Genomic DNA, 11,993 nt, shown 5'->3' with positions numbered 1-11,993 from the left:
GTTTAGGTTCCCGCTGAAGGATTCTGGGGAGGTCTTGGATTCGGAGATTGGTTCCTGTACCTTACGGTTTCAGAGGTAGACTAGGAAAAGAAAGGGGCTGACTCAAGATTGGATTCTATCATGAGTAGAGGAGAGTTTAGCAATTGGGCCCCACCAGTAAGGAGTGGGAATAGCCAAGCAAAGGGGGCCTCTGTGGTGAGAAAGTAATAGTTGTTCACAAAGGGGATTGTTATGTTGTTTTATGGCCTGAGCTTGGGAGGGGAGGGTTTTTTTTGTTTTTGTTTTTTTTAAGTTTATTTATTTTGAGGGAAAGAGAGACCATGAGTGAGTGGGAGAGGGGCAGAGAGAGGGAGAAAGAGAATCCCAAGCAGGCTCAGGCTGTCGGCCAGCACAGAGCTGGATGTGGGGCTGGAATTAACTGAGATCCTGACCTGAGCGGAAGTCAAGATTGGGAAGCTTAACAGACTGAGCCCCATGGGTGCCCCTAGGAGGTGAGTTTCTTCAGGTTCTTCTGGACATCTGGGGAAGTCATCCCAATTGCATGACTTTGGGAGAAACATTATTTCCTGTGAACTTTGCTTCTGGCTTTATCTGTGTCTTCCCAGCCTCATCAATGGCAAGGTCACTTTTTTTCTCTGTGGTCCAACCTGATTTCCATTCTTGTCACAGACTAGGAGTCAAGTTCTCTCTTGTCCAGCAAGAGAGTGGATGCAGAATTGAATACAAGAGAGGCTAATGTTCGGGAGGAGAAAAGAGCCCCAAACAGGGGTTTCATCTGTATTATTGAGCTCACAAGATATTACCCACGTGATGAATGTGAAGAAAACAAGTGAACACATGTGAATGTGGAGAAAACAATCAGACAATAATCGTTAACTTGTGTGTGTAAGAAGCAAAGGGTTTGGGGGGGCAGGTGGAGTTTGTGATCAAGGTACCTTGGCACCAGATGGAAAGTAACTTCCTGCAGGTGATCTAACAAGTTACTGGTGATCCCATTACAATATCTCGCTAGCTCACCTCAGGCAAAAACGCCCAGTGGTGGCAGTTTTCGGCCCTAAGCGTTTTCCTGACCCATTTATGTAAGTGGAAACTATTTCCCCACATACTCTTTCAGTCCTGGATGGGTTTTTCTTTCAGTGTTTATTATCTTATTTAATCCCCACAGTCATCCTTTAAGAGTGCTATTATCTCCACCTTGTACATGAAGAAACTGAGGTTTGGCAGGATTATGCAACTCCTACAAGGCCTGTCCATAGCCAGTGAGAAGCCTCGTAGGGGCTTGCTCGTCGGGTCTGGGTGACTCTTTCCTGGGTACCGCGCTGTGTTTCATAGTCCTGGGAATGTGCAAGGGATGCTCACAGAAGGCCCTGGCTTCCTTTTCTGCTCTATGTTACCGTACCTAGATGCGTGGGCATCTTGTAAGAAAACAGAATAAATTCAAGAGTCTTCCTCGTGAGTTTTCTGTGGTTCAGATCATCACCAGCCCCTAGACGAAATGGAGCGTAAATACTGAGGTGAATGGCACCCCATTCACTTCGAAAGCTTGGAGGTGATGGGGCCCCTCTCAGACTGGGCAAACCTCAGAAAGTAGCAGGTGCTGAGGACGTCTTGGGCCCAAAGAAACTTCCGCTGGAGGAATGGGTCCCGTGCATGTGGGGTGACTTCCTTCGGGGGACACATTCGCAAAGGGTCTTTAACCCAGGTAGTGCGCTCACGGATGCCTCGAACCTGCCTGGTCCCCGCATTTGGAACGGGGGGGGGGGGGGGGGGGCTCGTCCCTACACCGTTGAGGGCCATGGCGACAGAGAAGGTTGGCGAACGAAAGTAGGTGGGCACACGGGTCGCCCTCGACCCCGAAAGCCTTCTGCTGGGAGTGGGCCACCCGGGAACCCACCTTTTAGAAGGTGAGCCGGGTGCCGCCAGTTGCGCAGGGCCCGCGGCCCGCCCCTCCCTAGGGGCGCGTGCGCGCGCGCGTGTCGCCGAGGTAACCGCGCGGCGGAAAGGCGCGGAATCAGGGGCGCGCGTTGCCCCGGCTGCTGCTGCTGCGGAAGCTGCTGCGGGCGTCGGGCGGGGGTCCCGGGGCGGGCGTCCCCGTCGGACCGCTGCTGCCCACCCCGCGGACCCGGCTGCGCCGGGCGGGGCGCCGGAGCGGCGGCCGGGCTCGCGTGCGCGGCTGGAGGTAAGCGCGTCGCGGCCACCTCACCCGTCCCGGGTCCTGACCGGGGTCGCTCCTCGGGCGCTCTGTCCCGGGGAGAGAAGGCGGGAGCGGGGCTGCCGTCGGGGGGCGGGCACCGCGTGTGAGTGAGTGGGCGAGGCCGGCACTTGACGGCGGGGAGCAGGTGGGACGGCAGGGGCACCTCCCCTCTAGCCGGTCGCCCCGCCTGCGCGGTGCCGGACCGCGCGCGGACCGAGGGACGGGAGGGGGGGGCGGTGGGGGGGTGGAGGGTGGGACGGGCGCCCCGAGTTGGGGAGGTGAGTGCCTTCGGGTTCTCCCGGACCTCGGGGAGAGGCGTTACCCGATTGCTGCGCGGCAGGGGTGTTTCTGGGCAGGGCGGGGTCGGGGACGTTGACCTCGCCTCCCAACCTCGCCAGTTGCATCTCTTCGCCCTGTAGAGAGTCGTGTCCTTTAAACTCCGTTCGGTGATATTTATGAGAGATTTGCTGTCATTTGCTAAATTCATTTTGTCTCTGGACCTTACCGTAATCTGAGGCTGAAAACCCTCGAATGGCTTTTCTCTCCTTCCCGTTGAACTCGCTCCACGGAATCAGGATATTATTATTCATCAAGAGCATAAGCCTTAGGAGAGTCACCATTCTTTCCATCATTCTCTTACTTTTATGGAGAGAGAAAAGAATATTATATGCATACTCATGTCCATTTTTATTGCTAGTGTGTTTAATCATTTTTGTTTGTGGGTTAAATGTTAGTGTTGTAAGCAGTGCTTAAGTAGAGAAGTTAGATGATGTTTTTGATAATAAAAAAGCCCAAATTGTAGACAACGCCCTCTCTCAAGAAAACAAGAATTTTTGAAGTGAACGTTCGTATTTATTGCTTTATTCCTGAAATGCATGCTCACTGTCCGAACACTCAAAATGTTTATTATAAGAAGACCACGGCCATGGACACTACTGACATTACGGCAAATATAGTATTTTATTTTGTATTTACTATTTTACATCACTTTTCACATAAACGAGGAATGCTGGAAATAGCGATTCAGCCACCGACTGAATCATGAAGAAAGCTGAATTCCTCTGTAATTCGAAAGAGAAGGGTGAGCGTATATCAAGACTTTTTAGCACCACAGTAGTCTCATCACACCTTGCCATATACAGTGCCAGTGCAGGGACTTAATTTTCGTTCAGAAATAAAAAATAATTCAGCCAGAATCTTATTAAAAATAGTCAAGGGGCACCTGGGTGGCTCAGTTGGTTGAGGCTCCACTGCTGGCTCAGGTCATGATCTCACAGTTGGCGAGTTCCAGCCCCACGTGGGGCTCCCTGCTTTGCCTGTCAGCCCAGAGCCTGCTTCGGGTCCTCCTCCCCCCTCTGTCTGCTCCGCCCCCGCTTGCACTCTCCCCCAAAATAAATATTAAAACAAATAGTCAAAGGGAGCTTCAGTAACTTATTAATGTGAAAGAATGGATTTGATGTTAAATTTTCTCGACTTAATTTTTTTCTAGTCGAGCAGAGAAGAAGCATTCTCTGTAAATAAATCTGTAGAACTAGGCATCACTCTTTCTGGGGGCATTTGATGTGATTGCCAGGTCAGGTGGCCTGGTTTTGGTCATGGCTCTGTCACTTAGTGGCTGTGTCACATTTGGCAAATTCCCTAACCCCCCTAACCCTTGGGTTTTTATCTGTAAAATAGGGGTAATAATAGGACCTCTTTGGTGGAATTCCTATAAGAATTAAATAAAGTAATACATGTAAGAGTACTTTGGTCAATGCCTGGCATGCAGTAACCCTTCAATAAAACTTATTAGTACTGTTAAAATAAGTTTTCCTTTCAGGAAATATTTTCTAGCTGTTCAAAATAAGTTGGCACTGGGGTGCCTGGCTGGCTCAGTCGGTGAAGCATGCAACTCTGGATCTAGGAGTTTTGAGTTCGAGCCCCACGTTGGGTGTAGAGATTACTTAAAAATAAAATCTTAGGAAAAACAACTTGGCACTAAACACAATTATTTTGATGTGACAGAAGCTTGTTGTGATGTATAATGTCAAACCATCATAAAATTCACAATTTTTATTTGCAGCATCATTATAACAACAAAACAGCGATAATAAATATTGATGAGGGTTTTATTGGAGGGGGGGGCAGTAGGGTTCGCGGGGTCTGGATCCGACGACCAAGAAAGGATTCTCGAAGTCATCTTTGGTGCAAAAAGGTGATTTTATTGAAGCATGGGGACAGGATCGTGGGCAGGAAGCGTGGCCCTGGGACCACGAGGAGAGACTGGTTATATACTATGTGTTGCATCCACACTCCTGAAACAGAATGCTACGGGCACCAGTGACAGTCACAACAAAGTTTATTACAATGAGAGGCAAGGCCGACCGATCGGGACCAACACTCTTGATAAGAGTGCGGCCCGGAACAGCCAGGGTACAGAGTTTTTATAACCGATCACATCGTTTTATCATCACCTGGGAACAGAACAAAGAAACAGGTTCCAGATGAGTTAGAAACAGTTGCCTAATGAGGTGTTTACTTTAGACTTTCTGCCTCTAAGTTGCAACCAGTGGATCTCCTTGACCCTGCCTCTGATGCTCTTTTCTTTGAACTTTTGTTTCCTTAATTGGTGAAGCCTAATTTACAAGGGTATGAGGCGTACTTTACCAGAGCAAAGCAAGGCTGTTATCTCTTAACCTTCAGTGTCAACACAAAGCTGTTATTTTTCAAGCTAAGCATTAGCCCTACACTACAATTTAACCCTTACACTATGGGGCTTGGGGAGGTAAAGTCCGGGGGAAGTTTCCAGTGAGGTTTTCATATGGTAAAGAAGACTCCCAGGATAGTGGAGGCCTAGCTATTGTCAAGCTAAGGTGGTTTTTCCCTCTAGCAAAGCATTAGCATTAAGACCGTGGGGAGTCCTGGAGAAGCATTTTACTCTGCCAGCCTCAAGTAGTTGCCAATGGGCTGCAGGTTATAAGGAAATTTAGTTCCACCTGCCATTTCCTTCTGCCTTTGTTTCTTACTTCGCCATGGAGGGGTTGGGGCTCCAGGATTTCTGGAGATTAGGCTGTTGATAAGAGTGCCTCTTACTTGTGATTTATGGAGATATTTGTAACTAGATGGAGACCGGGTCCTGCAGCACTGTGATCTCTGTCAGTTACCATTTGTTTCTCCCCTTTCCTTTGTTCTTGGGCAGCCAGGGGAGCCTGAGGAATGTCACACTTGTCCCACTTGGTTGGGGGCGGTGTTTGCCGCCTGTCAGCCTGTCTTACAAGCCCTCATCAGATAACACAGTCTTAAAGGCGTGTCGTTCCAGGTCACTATGTTGAACGATGCAAGGACGAAGTTTTGCTTCCGCGGCCCTGGAGTAATTAGTAGGTTCTTGTTCCATTTTTTGTTTTTTAATCTTTAGTTTTAGACACTATTCATGTGAATTCAATAGTGACAAATTATCTTATTTGTATGTCTAGTTAAGTGGTAAAAAGGGTTGGGCCAAAATAACATCTATTTTTGCATCGTTTTTCAGTCTTTTGACCACAGGTGTTTGAGTTTCAGAGTAAAGCTTCTTGAATAATACACGGGTAGATAAAGAAAGTGCCGGGGGTTTAGCTCTGTTCCCTTTCAAATGACGTTGGTAGAATTATGTTACCTGTTGGAGAGTTTTCGTACGTCCAGCCTGCTGCCCATTCTTTTCCCAAAGTTCCAAAAAGTCAAGGGATTCTAATACACGTCTGTTTAATTTAAGCAGTGTTGCTAGAGTAAGGGGATAACTCAGACCTCCAAGTGAATTTTTGAAGGTGGGGTCATTCCATGCCATAATTGAAAGCACCAGAATGATGAGTATGGCGGGGGGACATTAACCTCAGTGTTGCCACCCACACGTTTTAGGTATTCCATTTCCCAATATGTTTTTTCATGTGATGAGGAAGTAAGGATTGCTCCTTTCTGGGATGATGATCCTATTGTTCTGGGGTTGTGACTGTGAGAGTAGCTTACCGTTTTTTTTTTTTTTTTTTTGCTTTTGTCTTTACAATGAAGTACAGGACGTCTGGCTGCACTGCCCTCTGGTCAATACAACACAGTTGCCTGCCTTCCAGATTTCTTCAAAATAACCTCTGAAGGTGTCTTACCTTTAAAAGAACCATTATCTTTACCATCTCTCTCCGTATATTTGTACTTTTCAGGAAGTCGAAATATTTGGTTAATTCAGCAAAACCTCCTGAGGCGCCTGGGTGGCTCAGTCGGTTAAGCGGGGGACTCTAGGTTCTTGGGTCGGCTCGGGTCACATGACCTCAGGGCTTGGGGCTGAGTGCTGGCAGTGCAGAGCCGCTTGGGATTCCTTCCCTCCCTCCCTCCCTCTCTCTTTCTCTCTCTCTCCCCTCCCCCACTTGCACTGTCTCTGTCTCTCTCAAATAAATACACTTTAAAAAGCTACGAATCATCCAAATTCTAGGTGCCACACGCTTCACGTTTTGTTGAAGCGAAGGACTTCTCCCCGTGCGCGTGCGTGTTTAGGAATCTCTGCTGACTCCACGGGCTTGGGCTTTTCTGGCCCCTGCGGTGTTGGACCTACTGTCCCCAAATCTGGAGAGACTTTTGCTGACCTTGTTTTACTAGCCTTCTCCTGCTCGGGTGACCACTCTCACTTTCTTGAAACAAGTTCCTCTCTTGGTTCATGAGAGCGTCCTTCAGTCTCCTTCCTGGGTTACCTTAGGGCACGTCGCTCCCCTCTTGGAAGTGTCACGTCCATCGGTGGATGAGTGGATGCACAAAATGTAGGAGACACACACTGTAGAATACTGCTCAGCCTCCCGCAAGAGGGAGAATCTGCCTCGTGCCGCGACACGGATGAGTCTTGAGGACGTGATGCTGAGCGAAATGAGCCCGAGGCAAAAGGACAAACTTTGTGGATCCGTTTGCCTGAAATGTCTGGAATAGTCAAATTCATGGAGACAGTGGAACAGTGATTCCCAGAACTGGGGGGGAGGGGAGACGTCATTTGTGGGTACAGATTCAGTTTGGAGTGAAGGAAAACTTCTGAAGGCAGTGATGATGGGTGCTCAACAGTGTGAGCGTATTTAATGCCGTCAAACCGTATATTCCAAAACGGTTAAGGTGGAAAATGTTCTGTGATACCTATTTCACCACTGCCTACCCAACCAAGTACGGACCTCCGTGTAGCCTGTGGTCCTTCCCTGGGTCTTCTTGGTCTGTGTTTTCACCCTCCCGTCTCATTTCCCGCACACGTTCCACATTCCAGACACACGGACCCAGGCCGGACACACCAGCTCCTGCGAGGTTTCCTGTTTCGGTGTGTGGGCCATCCCCACGTCCTGGAATGCTTTCCTTCCTTCCCCACGTCCTGGAGAATGCTTTCCTTCCTTCCCCACGTCCTGGAATGCTTTCCTTCCTTCCCCACGTCCTGGAGAATGCTTTCCTTCCTTCCCCACGTCCTGGAATGCTTTCCTTCCTTCCCCATGTCCCGGAGAATGCTTTCCTTCCTTCCCCACGTCCTGGAGTGCTTTCCTTCCTTCCCCACGTCCTGGAGAATGCTTTCCTTCCTTCCCCACGTCCTGGAATGCTTTCCTTCCTTCCCCATGTCCCGGAGAATGCTTTCCTTCCTTCCCCACGTCCTGGAGTGCTTTCCTTCCTTCCCCACGTCCTGGAGAATGCTTTCCTTCCTTCCCCACGTCCTGGAATGCTTTCCTTCCTTCCCCACGTCCTGGAGAATGCTTTCCTTCCTTCCCCACGTCCTGGAATGCTTTCCTTCCTTCCCCATGTCCCGGAGAATGCTTTCCTTCCTTCCCCACGTCCTGGAGTGCTTTCCTTCCTTCCCCACGTCCTGGAGAATGCTTTCCTTCCTTCCCCACGTCCTGGAATGCTTTCCTTCCTTCCCCACGTCCTGGAGAATGCTTTCCTTCCTTCCCCACGTCCTGGAATGCTTTCCTTCCTTCCCCATGTCCCGGAGAATGCTTTCCTTCCTTCCCCACGTCCTGGAGTGCTTTCCTTCCTTCCCCACGTCCTGGAGAATGCTTTCCTTCCTTCCCCACGTCCTGGAGAATGCTTTCCTTCCTTCCCCACGTCCTGGAATGCTTTCCTTCCTTCCCCATGTCCCGGAGAATGCTTTCCTTCCTTCCCCACGTCCTGGAGTGCTTTCCTTCCTTCCCCACGTCCTGGAGAATGCTTTCCTTCCTTCCCCACGTCCTGGAGAATGCTTTCCTTCCTTCCCCACGTCCTGGAATGCTTTCCTTCCTTCCCCATGTCCCGGAGAATGCTTTCCTTCCTTCCCCACGTCCTGGAGTGCTTTCCTTCCTTCCCCACGTCCTGGAGAATGCTTTCCTTCCTTCCCCACGTCCTGGAGAATGCTTTCCTTCCTTCCCCACGTCCTGGAATGCTTTCCTTCCTTCCCCACGTCCTGGAGAATGCTTTCCTTCCTTCCCCACGTCCTGGAATGCTTTCCTTCCTTCCCCATGTCCCGGAGAATGCTTTCCTTCCTTCCCCACGTCCTGGAGTGCTTTCCTTCCTTTAGCGTGCAGCGGGTCATCTCAGGATGGAGCTTAAGTGTGACACTTCTGAAGGCTTTCCTACTGCCCTCAGCCCCTGGCATCAAGCTCTGTGGGTGTGCTTCCAATGTGTCCCTCATCCTGTTCCCATAAGGTATGGGTTTTTATAGAGCAAGGACTAGTTGTATTTTTTTTTAATTTTTATTTTTTGTTTATTTTTTTAGAGAGAGAGTGCAGAGAGAACTCGAGCAGGGGAGGGGCAGAGAGAGAGAAGGGGGCAGAGGATTGGAAGCAGGCTCCGTGCTGACAGAAGAGAGCCCAATGCGGGGCTTGAACTCATGAACCACGAGATCATGACCTGAGCTGAAGTCAGACACTTAACCTACTGAGTCTCCCAGATGCCCTGGGACCAGTTTTATTTTATTTAAAAACAATTTTTTTTAATGTTTATTTTTGAGAGAGAGAGAGACAGAGTGTAAGCGGGGGAGGGACAAAGAGAAAGGGAGACACAGAATCGGAAGCAGGCTCCAGGCTCTGAGCTATCAGCACAGAGCCCAACATGGGGTTCGAACCCATGAACTGTGAAATCATGACCTGAGCCTAAATCGGATGCGCAACCGACTGAACCACCCAGGCACCTCGTTTTATTTTTAACATGCAAGTTTGCTTTTAAAAAAATCTCAAGTTAATAAATATTTCCATTCTTCTTCAAAAGAATTGTAAGACCTTAATACATTTAAAATTTCTGTTTCCCCCTCCCTCATCTCCCACTTTATTATCATTGAACATTTTTGTTGGGATATTTTTTTTATGACTCATGTTAGTCAGTTTCTCGCATACCGATTCTTTTTCCATCCCCTCTGTTCAGTATACCTTTCCTACCTGTGTTAGTGGGGATATATGGGTGGTATACTCCGTGTTTAGCTAAAAAAATCTTTGTTTCATTGTGAGTCTGTTTTGCAATTTTTATTTGAGGTCATTAACATTTTTCAAAGCGATAACGTGCAATATAGTACAAAAAACATGGGATACTTCGTGAATTTGCATATCATCCCTGTGCACATGGGCCAGGCTACTCTTCTTGGTATCCTATGTGCTGGGGAAGCAACACTCTTGAATGTTACTCTTGAATGCTGGTTGGGTGAGTTCTGAGTTCTAGGCTAGAAGTTTTTGTCCTCAGTACTTTGACTGTCTTATCTTCCAGCATCTATGGTGTTGCCCATGGAACACGCCGCCTTTCTAATTCTTGTTCCTGGGGAAATACTCTGTCTCTTATTGCTGGTTCTTTGTAAGATTTACTGTTTGTCTTTGGTGTTGTGCGGTTTTGTTTCAGTGAGTGTAGGAATAGGTTCATTTTACCTGCTCAGAACTTCTGGTACATCCTGGAGAGGAGGATGCTTGTCTTTCACCAGAGACCGTGGTGAGGTGCCTGGGTGGCTCAGTCCAGTTAAGCGTCCAACTCCAGCTCAGGTCACAATCTCATCATTTGTGGGTTCGAGCCCCGCATCAGGCTCTGTGCTGACAGCTCGGAGCCTGGATCCCGCTTCGGATTCTGTGTCTCCCTTTCTCTCTGCCCTTCCCCTGCTCACACTCTGTCTCTGTCTCTCTCTCTCTGTCTGTCATAAATAAACATGGAAACCAAATTGTTTTCTTTCCTTTTTTTTTTTTTTAACTATTCATATTAATTAATTTGTTGTTCTTTGGAACATTCAGGTAAATCTTCCTCCTGACTAGTAACATACAGTCGTCATGGTAGCATGTATTAAGTCGTAATTCCCATCCCATTTGTTTTTTTACTCCTACTTTGTTATTGAGTAAGCCATAAGAAAAAGTCATTTTAATTTTTATATTTTAGATGTTTTTTTATAACGAGTATTAGAATCTACCTTTGTTTTTTCTTTTCATTCCCCAAACATCCTTATATATTTTTGCTTGTTTATTTAGTACAAATGAATCTTATTAAGTACTTTAAAGCATTCTGCTGAGTTTTAATTCATACTCCATTTCTTTGTGAACGTAACACGTTGTCATCTTTGACGTGTTACCCTTCCAGGTTAAACCACAGTTTGCCCCCCATTTACTCATTTCTTCCATCATCTCTCTCTGTACAGTCTTCATAATTATGTTTAAAAAGATATTGAGGGGGCACCTGGGTGGCTCAGTCACTTAAGCATCTGACTCTTGATTTCAGCTGAGGTGAGATTTCACTGTTGGTGAGATCGAGCCCCGCGTCAGGCTCTGTGCTGACAATGCGGAGCCTGCTTGAGATTCTCTCTCTCTCCCTCTCTCTCTGCCCCTCTCCTGCTCATGTGCATGCTCTCTCTCTCCCTCTTTCAAACTAAATACATAAACTCTTAAAATAAAAAAAAGAGATTTATTCTCTGTCACATCTTTGTAATGCTTCTGGCGACCCCTGGGGACAGGACCTCACTCCTTCGTGCCTTTCAGTCTGTGTATCTGTCTGCCATGTTCAGAGATGCTGCCGCTTCTAGGAAGTTTGCTAATCTTCTCCAGCATGGCTGTACTAACCCTAATGTCCGTGTCTCTCTTCTTGGTGTGGTGGATTTAATGACGAGGAAAACTCTTGTGCTCCTCTTCCACTGTTTCACCAGTATGATTCTTAGAAAGCTGATAAAGGAGGGGTTTGTCCCATTTTCTCTGCCTGTATTTTCTTCCACTTCTTCCCTGATCTGCCCTTCGGAGCCCCACAGAATCTGCTACTCCCCATTCCACACTGATGCTCTCCCTGTGTTTAAAAACCAACGCAGTATTGTGTTTCCCTTAATTCTTCTTGATCTCCTAATAGGGAGTCATTTTATACTGTAATTATGAAGCATTCTGTCTTTTGGCAGTAAATTCCTGGATAATCCTCTGTGTTTATTGGCACAGGTTTTCTCTAACTTATTTTACTTTATCAGCTTCCAGTGGAGAAAGAGCACAGAATACAGTACTGAAAAACTGCCAAGTTTTAAAATTCTTGGCTTGGCCCCTAGTTGAATGTATTGTCTGGATTTCCTACTGTCTCCTTTGTTTGCTGGTGAGGATCTGTGTGCCTGAGAGCCCCTTGTAGATGCAGGAGCAGTGGCTGGCTTCTCCTGAAGGTGCTCTCTGAGCTGTTTTTTCTTGACACCTCTCTCTAGGCTTGGGCAGGTCAATGGTGGAGGGGTGTGGGTCCCGAACAGGTCACCACCTGCTTTGTCAAGAGAGAGTGCTGGAATTGAGGAAGATCAGGGCAATATTCCCTACCCATTGAAACGTGGAGGCTTGTTTTGGAGAAACTGGAAACTAACCTCTGACTGGTGAGCCACAGAACT

General features: G+C 47.8%; 1 protein-coding gene across 1 annotated transcript in view; it reads left to right on the top strand.

Moving 5' to 3' along the window:
- Window positions 1-1,715: 1,715 nt before the first annotated feature.
- The window catches only part of KIAA0319 (KIAA0319 ortholog), a 119,024-nt gene continuing 108,746 nt past the window's right edge, over window positions 1,716-11,993 (top strand). Inside the window, 1 exon segment of the mRNA XM_053223407.1 lies at window positions 1,716-2,179. The gene's annotated coding sequence lies outside the window, so the exon portion shown is untranslated.

Source organism: Acinonyx jubatus, chromosome B2, assembly GCF_027475565.1.
Source record: "Acinonyx jubatus isolate Ajub_Pintada_27869175 chromosome B2, VMU_Ajub_asm_v1.0, whole genome shotgun sequence".
Lineage (NCBI taxonomy): Eukaryota > Metazoa > Chordata > Mammalia > Carnivora > Felidae > Acinonyx > Acinonyx jubatus.
Note: the sequence above shows the minus strand (reverse complement) of the source record. Positions and strands in the feature narration are given on the sequence as shown.